Source organism: Onychomys torridus, chromosome 6, assembly GCF_903995425.1.
Source record: "Onychomys torridus chromosome 6, mOncTor1.1, whole genome shotgun sequence".
NCBI classification, from domain to species: Eukaryota; Metazoa; Chordata; class Mammalia; order Rodentia; family Cricetidae; genus Onychomys; species Onychomys torridus.
Genome location: NC_050448.1, coordinates 12,745,151 through 12,765,091, shown reverse-complemented (window position 1 = coordinate 12,765,091; position 19,941 = coordinate 12,745,151). Strand labels below are relative to the sequence as shown.

Below are 19,941 nucleotides of genomic sequence, written 5' to 3'. Positions count from 1 at the left end.
ATGTTCTGGGATAAGGGAGGTGCAGAACCTATGGGAATGGCCAACCAATGACTGCTCTAATTTGAGGCCCATGCTAAGCCTCTATGACAGGGAGTCAGTCCATGCCCACTACTGCCTGGATGACCAGAAACCAGAGGCTAGTTAGCCCAGAGACATAGGATAGAAAAAAGTCAATAAAATGATTCCTAATGATATTCTGCTATATTCATAGATCGGTGCCTAGCCCAGTTGTTATCAGAGAGGCTTCCTCTGGAAGCTGATGGGAGTAGCCGCAGAGACTTACAGCCAAAACATTAGGTGGAGAAAGAGTACAAATTGGAGATCTCCATCAGGTCCCTCCACTTGGAGCTCGGGGAGCCCCATAGGAGAAGGAGAAAAAAGATTGTAGGAGCCAGAGGAGTGAAGGACACCAGGAGAATACGGCCCACAGAATCAACTAAGCAGGGCTCACAGGGGCTCAGAGAGACTGAAGCAACAATCACAGAGCCTGCACGGGGCTGTGCTAGGTCCTCTGCAAAAATATTATGGATGTTAGCTTGGTATTCTTGTGGGACTCCTAACAGTGGCGGTGAGGGTGTCTCTGACTCTTTCACCTGCTTTGGGGACCCCTTTCCTCCTACTGGGTTGCCTTGTCCAGCCTTGATATGAGGGTTTGTGCCTAGTTTTATTGTAACTTGTTAAGCTGAGTTCAGTTGATATCCTGGGAGGCCTGCTCTTTTCTGAAGGCAAATGGAAGAGGAGTGGATCTGAGGGAGAGGGGAGATGGAGAGGATCTGGGAGGAGTGGAGGGCACGGAAATTGCTGTCAGGATGTATTGTATGAGAAAAGAATTTAAAAGAGAGGGATAGAAAGTCGTGATTATCTCAAATGATTGTTACAAGTCATGAAAGTTTACAAATGTTTATTCATCTCTTATATGATGGCCTGTTATAAACTCTAAGTGTTAGAACTCCTCCCCCACCCCAAATTATAGGTCCTTAGCCCAGGAGTGACTTCATCAAAATTCAATTGTAGAAAAATAATTTTAACCATAGTGTGTCATACAGACTAGGGCAGGGAAAGTCTGAGAGTTTGCCAGATGCCAGAGAGATGCAGAGATGGGCCAGTAAAGCCTATGTCCCCATTATCACACAACGAATTCTCTGTTTTAAATATACAACTGTGCCAATAACTTCAACAGAAGGAAGAATTCTATGTCATCAAAATGTACAAAATGTAAAGTAATTGAAGATTTGGATAAAAACAACCTGGGTTTTATTTGGCATAGGATAGATTTATTGGGCAACTATTGTCAATGTGAAAAATTAAAGCTAACTCCGGTTTCATGAAAAACAAATCTGGAATATTTACAATTTTCCTGAAATTTGTACTTCAACACATGTGTGAGCCCAAAGAATGAGTTCCCTGTTCTTCACCAAAGCCATTCCTTACAAATAATAACAACTAAATCCATTTATAAAATAGTACATCATGTAACCTAGTGTGATGGTGCCTGCAATTAATCCTAGCACTGGGGTGACAGATGCAGGCAGATTTCTGTGAGTTGCTGGCTAACTGAGGCTGTACAGTGAGAACCTATCTTGAATAATACATGCAGTAATGCAAAAAGGCAAGTTCAAGAGTTTGGTTTTTAAAATGAAAGAAAGAAGAACACTCTACAGTAAGTTTTATTTTTAGAGTTACTGCGTTTTCAGCCAAACAGAGACGAGGCAGTTACTTATTAGATGACAAGAGCTTTTTGTTTCCTCCTTCAAGTCTCTTCTGAGTTAATACATCTCTGACTCAGTGTCACTTAAACAGGAACCTGCTGGCAGGGACTTGTGCAGCTGCCCCAGGCTCAGTCTCTGTGGAAAAGATTCTTATCCCATTGTGCTGCAAGAGTAAAAATGTAAAGGCTAGTTAATTGAATTCTGGGTTTAATTACAAATAAATCAGATTTTATTAAGATTGCTAAGGAGACCAAGATTGTCTTGGGAGAAAAGTGTAATTTAAAGAAGAGAGGTGATCTGCTCTTTATTTGAAAAATTACAAATATCGGAAACACGGATTCATTTGCAATGGAGTGCATGCAATTCTCAGAGGAGATGGAGCATGGCAGGCCCATGAAGAAGCACCACAATGTGGAACACAGGAGGAACCATTCCTAATTCAAAGCTTCTAAGCTAGGAAATCCATCCACAGAAGGGACAAGAGCTCAGGACTGTTCCAGTGCCAGCTAAACAAGATAACTGAATACGAGCTAAAGAGCAGGGTAAGTAAAAGAGCAAGAGAGTGAGGTTGGGGGAGACTGAGAAGCCCAGAGTTACTATTGGGGTGCAGGCTCCCAAGAGCTATGATATATGGTCGAGAAAGTTCTGGGTCCACATATCAGCTCCACCATTGGTTAGTGGGTGGTAATGGGCAGGGAAGTCTGGTGTGCTGTTTGATTGCTAACAAGCTTCAGCATATCAAGCACACTCCTCCTAGGTCACACAGTTAACTTGGGAAGGTTGAATAAATATGTGTGGCTAGGAAGGGTTAAGAGGGTGAAGAACCCCAGGGTTCTATCTCAGGACCTTGAGCATGGTGCTCAGTTCTGTGAGCCTGACTCTCTTTCTTTGTATACTAGGGATAATAAAATCCCCTTATGAATCTGCTAAAGACCATAACTAAGACACTTGCTTTTATATACTATATAAATATATTTTAAATGTTGAACAGCTTGAAGGAGGGATTCTGAAACAAGAACTTTGTTTAATCTTACACTGTTGTACAATATTATTTTAACTCAGCAAAGATGTGTTACATTTGTTTATGCTGCAGAGTATTACTTTAACTGTGTAAAGGTGTGTTACTTTTGTTTATGCTGCATTTGTTTAATGATGTAGGATGTTTAATTATGTAAAGATATTTTGTATCTGTTTCACCTTGCCTGTCTAAGGTACCTGATTAGTCTAATAACAAGCTGAATGGCCAATAGCTAAGCAGAGAAAGAATAGGTGGGGCTGGTAGGCAAAAAGAATAAATAGGAGAAACCTAGGCTCGAAAAAGAAGAAAAGAACAAGAGAAGGAGAGAATGAGGGAGGTGCCCAGGGTAAGAAGCCAGGCAGATGTCAACCAGTCAACCAGACATAGAGAAGCAGTGAAAGTTAGATCTACAGAAGGAAAGTAAAAAGCCCCGAGGCCAAAGGTAAATACAGAGAAACAGGTTAATTTAAGTTAAAAGAACTAGCCAGAAACATGCCTAAGCTAGGCCAAGCATATATAACTAATAATAAATCCGTGTCATGATTTGGGATCTAGTTGGTGGCCTAAAAGAAAAAGCCTGGTACGTTAGACTTCATCAGATTCTCTCTGTGCAGTGGACAGTGGTTAACACAAAAACTCATACATCATCAAGTGCAGAGAGTCAGTAACTATAGAGTACTGTTGTATGACAAAACTTTTCCTGGGAAACGCTACACACAGATCTACTCACCCCAGAGAGGGAGCCCAAGGCAGACCAAATATGGATACCACCAAAACCCAACTTGGTGAACTAATGAGTTTTATTTGGGATATTACAGGAATATGGGTTAGGGGTTACTTACAGAAGCCGAAATTACTCAAGATCAACTGCATTCCAAAGCCCATCCCAGCATAGGTGACAGCTCACAAAATCTGGGAACCTGGAGTACACTGCACAGCCTGCAGGCAGCTCCATGGGTTGGAGAGTGTCCTTTCCAGGTACCTCTCAGTTGGTCTAACCCTCTTCTAGGAAGTTCAGCTGGTCTGTGATTCTTCCAGGCAGCTAGCCTGGTCTGAGAGTATTTTGCAGCTTGGCTTGTCTGGGAGTGACAGCATCCTTTATTGCTTTCTCTGAGAGGGAGGGGCCTATTGAATCTGGTCAATTTCAGGAACTTCCTGAAGCTATTTTGGGGCCATTTACTTTCCGTCTTAAGGAGCTTTTGCTGGGAGATAGAATGTTTCAGTCTTGAAGGAAACCACTACCCAAGTGTTCAGCCTCAAATGGGAAACCTGTGTAATACCTTCTCCCCCAAGGCTTAAGGGCTGTCATGAAAGAGGGTCCAGAATAAGAGCCAGAGACTGGGGAGGACTGAACTGAAAGTGTCTTCTGGACATGATGGGACTGTTGTCTTCATGAACTCAGAGAAGCTGTGGCTGTTTGCACAAGACCTTCAGAAGACCAAGCCTGTCAAAGATCTAGTATGGAGAGGGAATAGGCTCATGAGTCACCATCCCTAACTGAGGGGCTGATGACAGTTAATGGTTTCTGGTAGGAGGGAGAGTCAGTTTTGTTTAAGAGTATGGCCCCTAGTAAGTCAATCATTCTCCAGGAGATGGCCCCACACCTATGTATATATGGGTAGTACTAATTGGACTCAATGGGCTATTTAAAAAAGAAAGAAGATATGAAGTTGTGGTGGGATGTGAAGATGGATCTGAGAAGAAGTAAGGGGAGGAGGGGAAATGAATATGGTCAAAATGCATTGTATGCATGTATTAAAATTTCAAGGAATTAATAAAAACAGTATTTTAAAATAGTAAATTTTTAAAAAAGAATTCTGTTTAAAATAAGATTGCTTCTTAATTCTTTCCTGTTCTAGAGTATTTTAGATACTTGTGTTTTGGTATTTGGCTTTAATAATTGATCCCTCCCCTCTTTAAAGAAAAGAGAAAGCAATTACTATTTAATCCATTATTACCTTGTTAATACTATGGATCAGAGTCTCAGGGCTGGGCTTCCCCAGGAGCACTTAGAATCAGGGGACATGGCTACCCATTAAAGAACAGGGAACTCTCCTGGGGAGAGTGAATTCTTTCAAAGTCTTCTTTAGCTATTTTCCTTTGGATGGGCTGCCAGCTACTTCTCACATCATATAATGGACTGAAAGCTTCAAAGGTAGACCAGTTCTCTGTTAGCTCAGAGTGATGTAATGCATAAAAACATGACAAGTCTTTCAACTTTACCCCTGCTTGACTACCTCACTAACTTAGATAAGATCCTGTCCCTACAACATTCAGACAAAACCAAGTGTTTGTTTTGTTTTGTTTTTTTTTCATCTTCATTGTCCCTAAATAGAGCTGAGGTTACATTTTTGTCTGTGAACATGTTAAATACTTAGAGATGAATGAATGTATGAATGTACTCCTGGGGACATTCCCTTAGTCTTCACTCATTCACTGACTCACTTATCAAACAAACAAACAAACAAACAAACTTGATTGCTGCAAATGCTGTGGTAAGATTGATAAATGTTTAAGAAAGGCATAAGCCCCCAACACTACAATTCTGGCAGCAAAGAATCATAAAATTATCAATGTAGGCCATACAAGAATATTATACTCTGGCACTAAAAGGAGTATAACATGGTGGAGAGCTTTTCAGACATCATGCCCTTGGCCCACATGGAATCCACTATCAATTTATGTCACTTGGACATTTTACAATTTAAATGGACTTTTGGAAATATAGTTTAGATGTCATGTTACTTTTGTTTCGGGTGCTCTGATGGAATAGACCAACACAAAACAGCTTAAGAGTGAAGGCGCTTATTTTGGCTTACAGTTCCACAGGGATACAGTCCACCGTGGAAGGGAGGTGTGGCAGAATCAGCAAGCTGGCTGGTCACGTTGCCTCTACACACAGGAAGCAGAGAGAAGTGGGGCCAGGCTATAAAACCGGATGGGCTTCCTCTATCAACACTCCATCTCCTAAAGGTTCCACAGTCTCCCAAACACCACTAGCAGCTGGGACCAAACACATAAACACAGCAACTTGTGGGAACATTTCATATTCAAAGCACAATAGATCTCCTGGTCCATCTAGAGGAGATGGACAAGAAGTCTAAACTCGACGTCTTTTCTGTTAAATACCTTTTAGGGGTAAAATGGAATGTTCAAAATCATTCTTTTTTTTTTTTTTTTTTTTTTTTAAGTCTGGCTGTCTTATTATTTATTCCTGTGTGTGTGTGTGTGTGTGTGTGTGTGTGTGTGTGTGTACCTGAATGAGTTCATGTATATAATATGTATGCAGCCTTTGGAGGCCCAAAGAGACTCTCCAAGGACTGCATGTGGTTGGGAAGCACCATGTGGGTGCTGGGAATCAAACTGAGGTCCTCTGTGAGAGCGGCCAGTGCTGTTACCTGTTCAAGCCATCTTTCCAGTCCTCTAATCATTATTTTAGACTTGGGTTCTAACAAGCATGTTTGGTAATTTTTGTTGTCTGATATGGAGAATGGTGTTTCTACCAACAAATAAAAGCAGCTGTTCCATGGGGCCGCTTCTCAGCCTCTCTCGCCTCTTCAGTGCAGTCCAAAGTGAAGTTTCCATTAGGAAACTATCCCTGCTACTTGATTATGCCCCCTCAGCTTTCGTTGCTGGAGGGAAGTGACACATTGATGACAGCTATCAGAGCTCTTTCTGCTTTATTGGAAAATTACTTGAAAAATTACCATATCATTAAGTTCTTAAAGAGTTTCAAAACCCTCTCACAGAGCTGTTAAGACAGGCAGAGCTTTTCCCAGAGCCTCACTCTGTTCGGGAACTGGATAAAGCAGGTTGGCTTGGGGAAGTCCCTCCAGAGGATGGGGTGCTGAGGGGCCAGTGGGCCCTCCCTCTCAGCATCCTCATCCCAAGGGAGGAGTCTATCGGAATCACTGGGAACAATGCTGGTTTCTGCTAGCAAAGTAGACTTGTTTCCCAGCCGACTACTACCTGGTGCAGCGCTTACTACCAGAGGGCAGGGCACATTCACAGCCTGAGGACTTTCGTCTACAATAAACTGAGTGTTTCCTAGTGGCCTTCTGGGTACACTGGAGCAGGAATAGTGTTAACTTTTTAATCCTTGAGAATGCTGGGAGGAAGGGCATAAGAGCCAGTTTGGGGAATGGTATCATCAAGGACAGAAAGTCGACCCTCTGAAGAGCAAAGGGACCAGGTGGGGGCGGGAAACAGAGGCAGGAAGTGCAGCAAAGATCTGGAAGGAGAACTGGGGAGTTTAGTAGATGTTTGGAAAACATTTATTGTGTTTGAATATGAAATTAGCCCCACAGGCTTAAGCATCTGAACACTTGGCCCCAGCTGGAAGTGCTGCTTTAGAACGCCGTGGAACATTTAGGAAGTGGAGATTCACTGGAACCCAGCCTCGAGGTTTTCTAGCTGGGACCCACTTCCAGCCCACTCTCTGTTCCCTGCCTACAGACAAACTGTGACCAATTGCCTCATCCTCCTTCCAACATGCCTTCTCTGATAAGATAGATTGTATCCCTCTGACTGGGAACCAGAGGAAATTCTTCCTCCCTAAAGTTGCTGCTTGTTAGGTATTTTGGCAGGACAATGAAAAAAGTAAATAATATAACATTGTAGGTTCTGTGAGCCAAAAAGGAATACAATCAATATCATGATTTAGGAAAATTAACTAGAAAGGGGTCTAGGGGTGGGGTCAGGGCAGGGAAAGAAGAGGCTATGCACCCATAATGCTAAAGGAAATACAAAGACAAATCATTCATTCATTTGCCAAACTAATACATATATGTATGTTCTGGCTAGTTATGTCAACTCGACAGAAGACAGAGTCATCAGAGAGGAAGGAGTCTCAATTAAGAAAATGTCTCCATAAGATCTGGCTATAGGCAAGCTTGTAGGGCATTTTCTTAATTGGTGATGCATTGGGAGGGCCCAACCCATTGTGAGTGGTGCCATCCCTGGGCTGGTGGTCCTGGGTTCTATAAAAAGTCAGACTGAGCAAGCCATGGAGAGCAAGCCAGTGAGCAGCACTCCTCCATGGCCTCTGCATTAGTTCCTGCCTCCAGGTTCCTGCCCTGCTGGAGTTCCTGCTGTCACTGCTTTTGATGATGAACTGTTATATGGAAAAAACTCCATTTGTCCCCAAGTTGCTTTTGGCTCATGGTGTTTTGTCACAGCAATAGTAACCCTAACTAAGACAATATTGAACACCATACATTATTGCTCAGTAATAAAAATGAACCAATAGATAAAGCCATGAAGACACCACTCGCTTTGGATACAGGACATAGAGGAAACAACCTCAAACTGACCAGGAAACTCTTTGCTTGCTGTCTAGATTACAGAGCTGGAGATGCTGTGGAGGCTGCTGGGAGAGAAAAACATCAGTGGACTTAATAAAACAACATGTGTCCACTGGTGCAGTAGTAGCATGATGGTTTCTAGTCGGATATGAGACGTGTTCTGCAGGAGGGATTTCATGCTTGGTACTGTAAACCTGGTTAAAAGCTCATGACTGGGGAAACGTCAGTCTTAAGGCAGTAACCCACTGTTGCTGTGTTGCTAAATGGTAATGCTAGACAAACGCATCCTAAATATTTGTGTTTGTGCTTACGGATTTGTGTCACCCTCAATCTGGTCAGAGATGCTTCATTTTGCAGTGGGTAGTAGTTAAATGTAGAGACTCATCCCTGGCCAAGCGTCACCAGTGCTCAGCTGTGGATGGGTCATCACTATCAACCTCCCCTAGAGGTTGGTGAAAGAATCTAAGAACTGACGGATGTGGAGAAGAGCTATGAAATGAAGGCTCTGGACACAACACAGCTAACACACATATCAACTCAGAGCAGCTGTAGTGACCCGCACAATAGCAAACCGGTCAAAATTTCAGCAAATATGTGAAGTAGGGAGACCAGGCCCTATCCCTACAGGAGGAACTATTGGCAGTTGATAGCTGCTGAGGGAGGGAACATCACTCACCTCTAGGGACATGGTAGGTCGCTCCTGGACCAATTGATGGTCATAACCCCATGTGTATATGGGCAGCACTAACTGGATTCAGTGTTACTAATAACAATAGAAAAAGAAGACATGGTTGGGGCTGGAGAGATGGCTTAGTGGTTAAGAACAAGTGCTACTCTCCCAGAGGACCCAAGTTCAATCCTCAGCATCCACATCAGGTGGCTGTAACTGCACCTGTAACTCCAACTCTCGAGGATCTAATGTCTCTGGCCTTCAAGGACACTCACGCTCATGTGCACATATGCACATACACACATACACATGCTTAGAAATAAAATAAATACTATAAAAAAGAAAAAGAGGACATGAAGTTGAGAAAGAAACAGGGTACATACAACACTAAGGGAAATTGGAAGGAGGGAGTGATGGCTGGATATGATCAAAATATATAAATATATGGAACTTTCTAGGAACAAAAAATATTATTTTTAAATGAATGAATGAACCAATATTCTATGTTAAATGAATGAAGCTAATCTCAAAGCTTATACACCATGAGAATCGACTTATATAATATTCTCAAGAAGTCATGGCCTTATTGGTCATGGTGGTGGTACATGCCTGTAATCCCAGCATTCAATAGGTGGAGGTAGGGGAGTCATTATTTCTAGGCCAGTCTTGGTTACATAGAGAGATGCTTATGTTTTGTGTGTGGGGGGGGGGGGAATAAAACAAGACAGAACTGTAGGGATTGAGGACAATCAATGATCACTAGGGATGAGAGGACAAGGAAAGAGAATCTGAAAGAATTTACTCAGGGGATGGCACTGTACTTATCATGGTTATAATGGCAGTCCCTTAAATCTGTGCAAGAATGTAAAATCATAGTACTATACACCAAAAGGTCACCTTTACAATATAATTTAAAAAATACAAATTGAAGCAGTTAGCCGGGGCTGGCGAGATGGCTCAGAGGTTAAGAGCACCGACTGCTCTTCCAGAGGTCCTGAGTTCAATTCCCAGCAACCACATGGTGGTTCACAGCCACCTCTAATGAGATCTGGCGCCCTCTTCTGTATACATAATAAATAAATAAATCTAAAAAAAAAAAAAAGAAGCAGTTAGCCACATGTAATTGCACATGCCTGTAAACCTAGTACTCTAGAGGCAGAGATAGACAGCTATCTGTGAGTTCAAGGCCAGCCTTGTCTACATAGTGAGACACTACCTTTTTAAAAAAATCACATTAGTAACTGGACATGCATGGTGGCTCATGTCTGTAATCTCAGCATTTGTGAGGCTGAAGGAGGAGAGCGACCATGAGTTTGAGGCCAGCCTGGGCTATAGGATGAGATACTATCTGTCCTGCTTTCTGTTGCTGTGACAAAAAACTGACCACGTTAGGTATTTTTCTGTTGCTGTGATAATACACCACCATGACCAAAGCAATTTACAGAAGGGTGTATTAGGGCTTATGGCTCCAGAAGGATAGGAGTCCGTTACCATCATTATTGGGAAGCATGGCAGCTAGAGCATCAGCTGGGGCTCACCTCTCAAACCACAAATAGGAAGTTGAGACTGTGAACTGGAAATGTCACATGGCTTTTGAAATTTCAAAAACCACCCCAATTGTAGGGAAGAGAGGCCAGCCAAAGAAACACACCCTGGCCATGAAACCAGAACCAAAGAAACACACTTTGGCCCTAGAACCAGAGCCAGTGGAAGAAATATGCCCTGGCCCTGAAATTAGAGCCAAAAAGCTAAAAAGGGCCAGTGAAAGAAACACAGGTTGGCCCTGAAATCAGAGCCAACTCTGTCCCTGACCAACTGGCCAACAAAACCAACCAATCCCTGAGCAGGAAAAGCAATCCGTCCCTAAGCACAAATTCTAGCACCCTGACCCTGACCCCAGAGCCAGTGAAAGAAACCCACCCTGGTCCTGAGACCCGAGCCAGTGAAAGAAACCCACCCTGGCCCCAAGACCTGAGCCAAAGAAACACGCTTTGGCCCTAGAACCAGAGCCAGTGGAAGAAATACACCCTGGCCCTAAAACTAGAGCCAACAAGCTAAAAAGGGCCAGTGAAAGAAACACTGTTTGGCTCTGAAATCAGAGCCAACTCTGCACCTGACCAACAAAACCAACCAATCCCTGAGCAGGAAAACTAACCAATCCCTAAACAGAAAGTCTTCTCTGGAGTCTTTTCTGCCTGTTGAGCTGTGGGCTGTCCTTTCCCACCCCGGCAGAGGCAGCCACTCGCCTGGATGCCTCCTTCCCAAATGAACCTCTTTCTCAGAAGAGTCTTGGGTGAAGATCTTCATTCACCAGTGCAGAACAGAAGAACCGTGCGGAGACATGCCTTAGGGGACTGAGCAGGAAAAACCTTGCTGAGACAGATTTTCCCTTAGCGGGACTGAGCAAGGCTGAGCAGAAAAAAGTAACAAGTATTCGCCAGAGCCAGAGGAGATTGCTACATTTCTGCTGGGGTTTCCCCTTTAGCAGAGTGAAACAGAAGCAGCAACATCTTGGTCTGGAGAGAAGAAGCCCAGCTCTGCTAGGAAGCCCCCCTTAAGCGGGGAGGGGCGAAGCAAAGCTCAGCTGTAATGGCTCTCTAGGAGAGGAGTAGGATTCCTATATCCTGTAGGGAGACCATCCCCCACTGCACCCTAGCTTCAGGTATGTCCTGACTTCCCAACAAGTCAGGACACCTTTCCCCCAGGGCTGAGCTGTCCTATTGCAGCTCCAGGTATAGCCTGGCTTCCTGAGAAGTCAGGATACCTTTCCTTCCAGAGCTGTAACACTCACACCAATGACACACTTTCTTTAGCAAGGCCATGCCTACTAAGCCTTCCCAAACAGCACCACAAACTGGGACCAAGTGGTATTCAAATGAATATGGAGGAACATTTGTTCAAACCACCACAATGATCAGAAGCAACTTGGGGAGGAAAGAGTTTATTTTAGCTTACAGTTGTAGTTCATCATGAAGAAAAGTCAGGGCAGGAACTGAAGTAGAGGCCATGGAAGAATGCTGCTTACTAGCTTGCTCCCAATGGCTTGACTGCTGTCTTACACAACTCAGTACCACCTGCCTACAAGTGGCGCTGATCCCAGTGAGCTGGGCCTTCCCACATCAATCATTAATCAAGAAAATGTCCTCAGACTTGTCTACAGGCATTCTGATGGAAACATTTTATCAATTGAGGTTCCTCTTCCCAGATAACTCTAGCTTGCATCAGGTTAACAAAGAACCTGTAGTGGGCATTGCATCTGGCTTGGAATCCACAGTGTTAGCACCTAGGCTTTGAACTGCCTTGTGTGATGTCACCTTTTGTTACTGATACCTTTTGTTGGAAGTGTCTGAACCTTCCTGAAGAGTTTAAGGCCTTTGCAAAACTTGGTGATGAGAGGACTTGAAAACCATGAGGTCTCGTGACTGAGAATTGCTCATGCATTTAGTTCCTTCAAGACTCCAGATAAGAGGTTTTGGTTTGTGGAAACTGACTTGCTAAGGTGTAAATTGTGTAACAATAAAAAAAAGGCCCCCTGTTAGGCAATAGGCAGTAAGTTCACCAGAAGCTGGCTCCCCTTGGTGCTTTGCTAAGCCAAAATTCACCCTGGAGTGACCCTAATTCTTCCACTGACCCTCACAAAACAGACAACTGACAAAAACCTACCAGGACACTGACCCAGAACCAACTTAGGGAGGAAAGAGTTTATTTCATCTTACATCTTCTAGGTGACAATTTATCATTAGGGAAGTCAGGGCAGGAACTAGAGGCAGGAACCGGAATGTAGGAACTGAATTAGAGACCACAGAGGAAGCTATTTACTGTTTCACTGACCATGGCTAGCTCTGTTTGTTTTCTTGTATGCCTCAGGACCACCCTGCCCAGGCATGGCACTGCCCACAGTGGTCTGGACCCTCACACATCAATCATTAATCAAGCAAATGCCTTCCAGACTTCTCTATGGCCAAGCTGATGGTTTCCTCAATTGAGGTTCCTTCTTCTCAGGTTTCTCTAGGTTTTGTTAAATAAATAAGGAAAATGAGACATTTTCTACTGTTTGGAATATATGACAGAAATAAAGCTTGCCCAATGTGGAAGAAAGAAAAAGAAAGAAAAAATCTTAGGTTATGAAATTGTGACCTTGTACCTTTACTACTGATGGTAGTGCTCTGGTATGGGCCTTTGTTGTTGGTGTTGTTTTTAAAGGAAGGTTTCACTGTTCAGCCTACACTGAGTTTTTGTGATACACACACACACACACACACACACACACACACACACACACACACATCCTTAAGTTTACAATCCTTCTGCCTCAGCTGCCAGTGTGCTGGGATTTCAGGAGTTCATGAACATGCCTGGGCCAGAACAGATTTCTGAAGATGTTTGTAAGGGTAGATGTTAGTTAGCCTTCCTGTTCTGGGATGAGTCACTACTTCATGGAGAGGTCTGTGCTCCTGTCACTCTGGCCAAGCTAGAGGAGAGCACATGGGGCATCACAGCTGTGCTGTGTGGCTGTCATCAAGATATCACACACTTCCTCCTTGTTCTCCAGAACTCCTGCTCTTAGAACTCAGCCATGGCCTGTGGGGAATTTGCAGATCGTGGAAAGGCCTGTGGGAAGAGAAACTTAAGTTCCTTGCCCACACACCTGGCTGATCATCCAGCCAACAGGTAGCTCTGGTTTGTAAATGCTGCAAGAAAGCCATGGCTAACAGTGTAGCAGACAGTGCAAAAAGCAAATAAAGGTCGCTTCTGTCAAGGCACCAAGCCCTGTACACAAAGATGTTCAGGGGCAAAACAGATGATTACTGTTGTGCCTAGCATGCTGTGTGCCACTGCCACTGCAAGAGTGCTTGTGCGGGCACACACACACACACACACACACACACACACACACACACACACCCTGCTTGTTTGACTCCATTGTTTCAGGGTTTCTTGGAATTCAGTACACTCATTTTCAACGATAATGTAGACGCAAGGCAGACTACATGGTCCAAGGGAGGGCATATATATATATTACACACACACACACACACACACACACACAGATGGATAGATAAATATAGATATAGATATATCTCACCACATGAATCCTACACTGGGTCTTTGACATAATATTCAGTTTGTGTTCTTTTCACTGTGCCAAGTCCCTTTCCAACAGGATTCCAGGAACAGGAAGTACAAGATAAAGAACAGGTAACACGTGGCTGCACACTTGTATTTCCCCTCTGATGCCTGTGACAGACATCATTAGTCCAGTGCAGCACTCTCCTAATTCTCTGAGATGCCTAGGGAAGAAGGATTTCAAATTGTTCTTGTGGAGTGCCTGAGTGAAATGATCCAAGAGCTGTAACCAGTTCACAGCAGGAGTGTGTATGTGAGGGGCAGGGTACTGCAAAGGTGAGCTCAAAACATACAGTGGGAAAGGGTTGGTACAAAAATGCAGACTATATGAGCAACAGGGCTGACTCCAGTCTGATTGCTCTGTGTGCAGAATTTCTGGCGGAAACCACACAAAGCTCACTGTGACAGAATCTAAGGAATCACACTCCTCACTCACTTGAGGAGCTCTTAAGGTCCTGTAAGACAATTTTTTCAGAGATTTATTTGTTCTAACTTTTAAACTGTGTGTGTGTACACACACATGTGACTGCAGTACCTACCCTCAGAGGCCAGGAGAGGTCATTGGTTAACCCGGAACTGGAGATACAGGTGGTTGTGAGCTGTGTGGTGTGGGTGTTGTACACAACCAGCTCTGATTCTAAACACTCAGTATTGGAAACTGTCCACTTTGCTGGTCCTATCATTCATAACACACTTAGCAAAGTAACAAAATCTGAGCATTTCTAGAGTATGGTTTAAAAGCAGAAGTTACAAACCGGTGGCATTGTAAATGTGAGGGCCACTCACTGTGAGGAGAATTCAAATTCACATAATCAGGATCAAGAGAAAAAAGTCTCTGAACTTGACCAAGGGGACACAGATCTCCTCTGTAAGTAACTGTCACCAAACCCCTAGGAAATCAGTTCCTTTCCTCAGAGCATGAATCTGAGAGTTTCTGAGTGGGTTAGGAATGAAACCTTCACTTGTTTTTCTGTCCCTTAGCAGGTGCAAGCCCCCCTGTTGAAACCTATCCTGGAGATGAGGGTAAAAGACATTGGAATTCTGACTCTGAGGCTCTCCTTATGCTCTGGAATAAAGGAGGGTGGAGAATATGGACCTAGTGAGTTAGTGAGTCAGTAATCTAAATGTCTGCTGTGGCACCCCCAAATGATCACCAGGCTCAATCTGGAGAGGTAATCTTCTACACAGCTGGAATGTCTCTTGCCCTTGGTATCTGACTCTGTCGCTGAGTCTCTCTCTTCCTTCCCTCTCCCTTCACTCCTGCTCCACATACACAAGGGTATCCTTATCCATGGAAACATCAGGAGCCACACTGTGTTGCTCTTGGTAATGAAAATCCCACTGACTCTACTTTCCAATGTACAGTATAGGCTTAGTCTCAAGTGTTAGTGTTCTTTCCAGAAAACTAAGCAGCAAGTGTGACAAAACAGAAATGTAATAAGAAATGGGTTTGTTTGGATGATAAACAGTTTTGAGTACTTGTACTATTTTGGTTAATATTTCTGTCCACGTCAAATTTCTGTCCACAGCTCATCAAAGATCATCAGGTTTTTTCAGGCTCTGTCATCTGTGTTTTGTAGATGTTGATGTTTGTTTCGCCCCAATCTTCTCTAGAATAGAATTAATACTCCAGTGCTTTCCACTAAGTTTCCCCAAAAGCTTGTTTTTCAACATCCAATTGAAAGCAAACCACTTCTGAGAATCCACACTATGGTAAGTGCTAGTGCATAGGCTTAAGAGAGGAGCAACAAAGGAAAGCACGCATTGGAGCTGGTCTAGCCAGGTGCCATATCCAGCGACTCCATGTAACATACTGAATCCTAAGGGGCCTCAGTTTGCTTATCTGTGAAACGGGGATAAAATACAAACAGGCAGGCTGGGGTAGGGAATTGTAGATATACAAGCACTCCTCAGGTACCAGCTTCCCTTTGTTTCCAACCATATAGCTCAGGATTTATTACTAAAACACACCATCAAAGACCAGACCACTCAGACTGCAGCCAACCTTCCTGACACTTGATGTATAGGTCTGGCACTTCTTCATTTTCTTCTTAACGGAGGAAAAAGCACCCAGTATTAGGGAAAGCAAAACTTTAGGGAGAAACCATTTCATCATTCTGGTACCTCCCCTTTCCACATCTGTGGTGGTGTGGCTTTTATACAAAGGCCGCATTTTCTTCCCAGTCACACGCAGGGTGCTGAGTTTAGCCTCATTGCCTGTAGGTATGAGAAGATTTTATTCCAGGTGATTTTGGGGAGCGGCTGAGGAGGAGGGAACGGAAGACCGCGGGGGTGTCAAAGCTCTCCTGGTATTCTTTAAACCTTTCTGTGGTGCTGCAAGCCTGTTAGCCTGCGCTGTTTCTTTAAATTGTTTGACGTCAGAGAGGGAATGCTATAGCAACCGTCTGTCAAAGTGGAATTAACTCCAAAGAAAGATGGGGGTGGGGACCAGAGCAATGCCCCTGCAGAAGAAGCAAATTGGAAGGAGACATTTATTTTATGACATTTTCAGTATAAAACACCCAGAGAAATGTGAACAAAGTCACTTGAGGTGCACGTGATGTTTAAGGAACAGACTTGGCAAGATGCTGGGGAAGGTCTTCCAGTCATCAGCGACAACAGAGAAAGAAACTTCCAAGAGCTGACGGTTGGTCAGAGGCAGGCTCTGTGCGAGCACTGGTTTGTTCATAAATGTTTTCAGCCCCTTTGAGGGATGAGGGAGCCGGGATCACCAGCGTTATGTTCCCAGTGAACCTCGGGCCTCCACCGACGGGTGCGTCGGGCGGCTTGGCAGGACTGACGTTGGATTTCAGAACTGCATAAGCGCAGGCCGCATCTGTGGCTCTCCTGGCTCAACCCTGCAGCCCGTCTGAGCAGAGCAGCCCTGGCCAGGCCCAGCCGCCAAGAAGTCGGGCACACTGCTTAGACGGCGCGTCCAGAGGCACACAGATAAATCAAAACTGCCTAGGATGCGCTTTCTGCTTGCCAAACCCAGCAGAAGCTAGCTGCACGCTGTGCCCGCGCCCACCCGGTGCACCCCAGCCCAGGCCACGCGCGCCCCTGACAGCCCCTCCCCACTAAACCACATGCGCCCCTGGCCCTGCGCGCACCAAGCATCCTCCGCCCAGGCCAAGCGCGCTCTGGGTTCTGCGAGCCCCTCCAGCGCCCCACGCCCCGACCACGCTCGCCCCCGCCAGCTCCTACCCAAGCCACGCGCGCGGCTGCCTCGGCGCGTTCCCAGACCCTTTCCCGGCCTCGCGCGCCCCCGCCCCCGCCCCGCGCGCCGCTCCCGGGTCCCCGCCCCGTCCGGCGTGCAGGGCTCTGGGTGTGGCCGCCGTCTCGTGTGGCAGAGCCTGTTCCCGGTTCGCTCCCCGCAGCCCAACGGCAAGCAGCAGCGCGGTGGTGGCAGCCCGGCTCCAGGTAGGTGGCGAAGGTTGGTGGCGGGGCGCGGGGTTCCGTGTGGACACGGGCGGCGCGTTGCGGGTGTCCGTGTGGACGCGGGCTCTTCTGCGCTCGGCCATGCTCCGGACGGCCCGAGGGTGCGGCCGCCTGGGGAGCCCAGACGGTGGTGACTGCAGGGCTCGGAGCCCCCCAACTTCTCCATGGGCTGCTGGAGCCTCGTTGGGTTTTGTTTTGTTTTTTATTTGTTTGTTTTTTTTTTTTTTTTGGACTGACACGATGCCCCGCGGTTTGGTTATTTTTAAGGGGATGTGATAACGGGTTTTGGATAATTGCAAGTTTAGAACAAGAAAAAGCGTTTTCTCATCTCCCATCTATTTCTGCTTCAGAACACAAATGTACTGTGTGTGGCATGCATGTGTTGCTCTCCACTAAGGAAAGACTGCGTTTTCAAAGTTGAGAGACGCTTCCAGTTGTTTGTAGCAGTGCTGGGTGATTTTGTTTTCTCTGGTTCTCTCTCACCCTTTCCCTCTCTCTCTCCTTAAAGGGTGAAAATATAGCCTAGTGTGGACCCACAGTCTATCAGGGAGTTGTCTTAAGACTGAAATTTATGTATTAGTCCCTTTTAATATTGTGAACTTAGACGGCTGACCTTTTGTATTTTTCAGTTCATCTGGCTGTGATGGCTGACACATGCCCATATGAGTGGGGGGGGGGTCTCTGCCAATGGTCACTGCTGGCTTTGAAAGTTTACTGTATATTTTAATATTTTGATTAAGAGCGTTTTAGGAGTTTTCATTTTCTCATTTGGGTTTGCTGATGAATTTAAAACCGAAATAGAAACTTTAAAAGTATCATTTAATGAATACTGCCAGATCCCTTGTGTCTACAGGTTATTAGATCCTGACGTTGATTCTGTGTTGTGGTTCGCTTGACGGCATGCCTTAAGCCCATGATCATTAGACAGGAAGCAGTTTTGAGTTGTTAGTCTTTTATGAATAAACATATCAGTGTGTATTTTTACACTTTAAAAATAGATCCTGAAACACTTTCAAAACTAAGAATAAGAACTAAAATATTGGACATTTTTCTGCCATTACCACATACTGCTGGAGACTGGGTGAATTCTGTTTTCTTTTAGGCATGCTGCTTAAGTTGGGTCTTGGTTTTTGGCTTCTTTACCCTGCTGCCTAGTTTAATCTGATTTATTGAAGGAATATTTCCTAAAGCTCTGTCCTGGGCCAGGGGCAGTGAGCTGTACTATTCAGTCATCCCTCAGCCACTTCTCAAAGGACGCATTGCACCTTCCACAGTCAGGGAGATATTAAATGACTTGCTGAGGTCTTGTAACTGTTAACTCAAGTTGGATTCAGGGCAAGATCCCTCTGTCCATAGAGTGCATGCTTTTCCCTATAGGACACATTCACTTAGTCCTAGGCTCAAGGAGCAATCCTCAGCTCAGCTACTCACTGATGTATACATAAATTTCCTAGAAATGTCAGAAACCTGTGCTGGTCTTTCTGGTGTGATTGGTACCACTTACAGGTGTTATTTTATACAGCCAACCATCATTTCTTCCCTGGCATTCCTGGAACTGTGCCCCCTTCCTAGGGCACAGTTACTCTGTTGGTATTAAATACATAGCGATGACTTAACTGTCCTTCCGAACTAATAATACCTCTGTTTTAACATGGGCTCCAGAGTAACGACGTTAAGCACTCTGGAAAGGTGGGGGAACAAGCAACTCCAGGCTTTGTGGGGCTCCCCTGAAATCCTCACTCCAGGAGAGAGGCAGAAGGGTGTAAGAGGGGATCTTTCCTGGGCTACATAGCAAGTCCCTGTCTCCCAACAACAAAACTGGATGGCAGCCTGCTTTCTCTGTGGGAATTCTTTGCTATCCCTTACGTGGTAAGCCAGGAGATGTTCTCAGAGCTGTTTTCATTTCCACCCTGCCCTTCCCCTGAAGCTTCTGTGTGTCCAGGTTCTGTAGGTCCCTTACGTTGTTATGTAAATATTCTGTGGCATCTACCCAAAAACACATTTTATGTTTGATGTTGTGTTCTACCTCAGTTACTTGACCTATTTCTGGGCACTTGAGTACCAGGACCTAGGAAGGTCTGAAGCTCCAGATACCCACAAAGGTAGAGTTATTACATGCCTTGGTGAGCCACTTGGGTCTTGGGAACTGCACTTGAGTTATCTTCAAGAGCAATGGGCTCTCTTAAGAACAGAGCCAACTCTCCAGGCACTACAATCTTATTTTGATCTTGATTGAGAAGGGGTAATCTTCTTGTCAACTGGACAACCTGGGCAGAGGGACCTGAAGAACTTTCTTCATTGGTTTGGCCTTTGGGCATATCTGGGGGCATTTTCTTGATTGGTAATTGATGTAGGAGTGCCCAGCCCGCTGTGGGCACCATCCATAAGCAAACAAGCCTGGGCTGTGTAAGAAAGGCAGCTGAAAGTGAGCATGAGAGCAAGCCACTGTTCTCGGTGGTGTCTGCTTCAGTTCCAGAGTGAGCTCCTGCCCTGACTTCCCTCAGTGATGGACTGTGACCTGGAAGTGTAAGCCAACTAAGCCCTCACCTCCCCAGGTTGCTTTGGGGCACTGTTTTAGCACAGCAAACTAGGATAGCTTTTTTAAAAAACAAACAAACAAAAAACCCTTTCATTACATTGTGTGTGTGTGTGTGTGTGTGTGTGCGCGCGCGCGCA

At 44.9% G+C, this 19,941-nt stretch overlaps 1 protein-coding gene across 1 annotated transcript in view; it reads left to right on the top strand.

Moving 5' to 3' along the window:
* Nucleotides 1-17,012: 17,012 nt before the first annotated feature.
* The window catches only part of Gnb4 (G protein subunit beta 4), a 46,482-nt gene continuing 43,553 nt past the window's right edge, over nucleotides 17,013-19,941 (top strand). The window contains exon 1 of the mRNA XM_036190710.1: nucleotides 17,013-17,247. The gene's annotated coding sequence lies outside the window, so the exon portion shown is untranslated. The remainder of the gene's footprint in view (nucleotides 17,248-19,941) is intronic.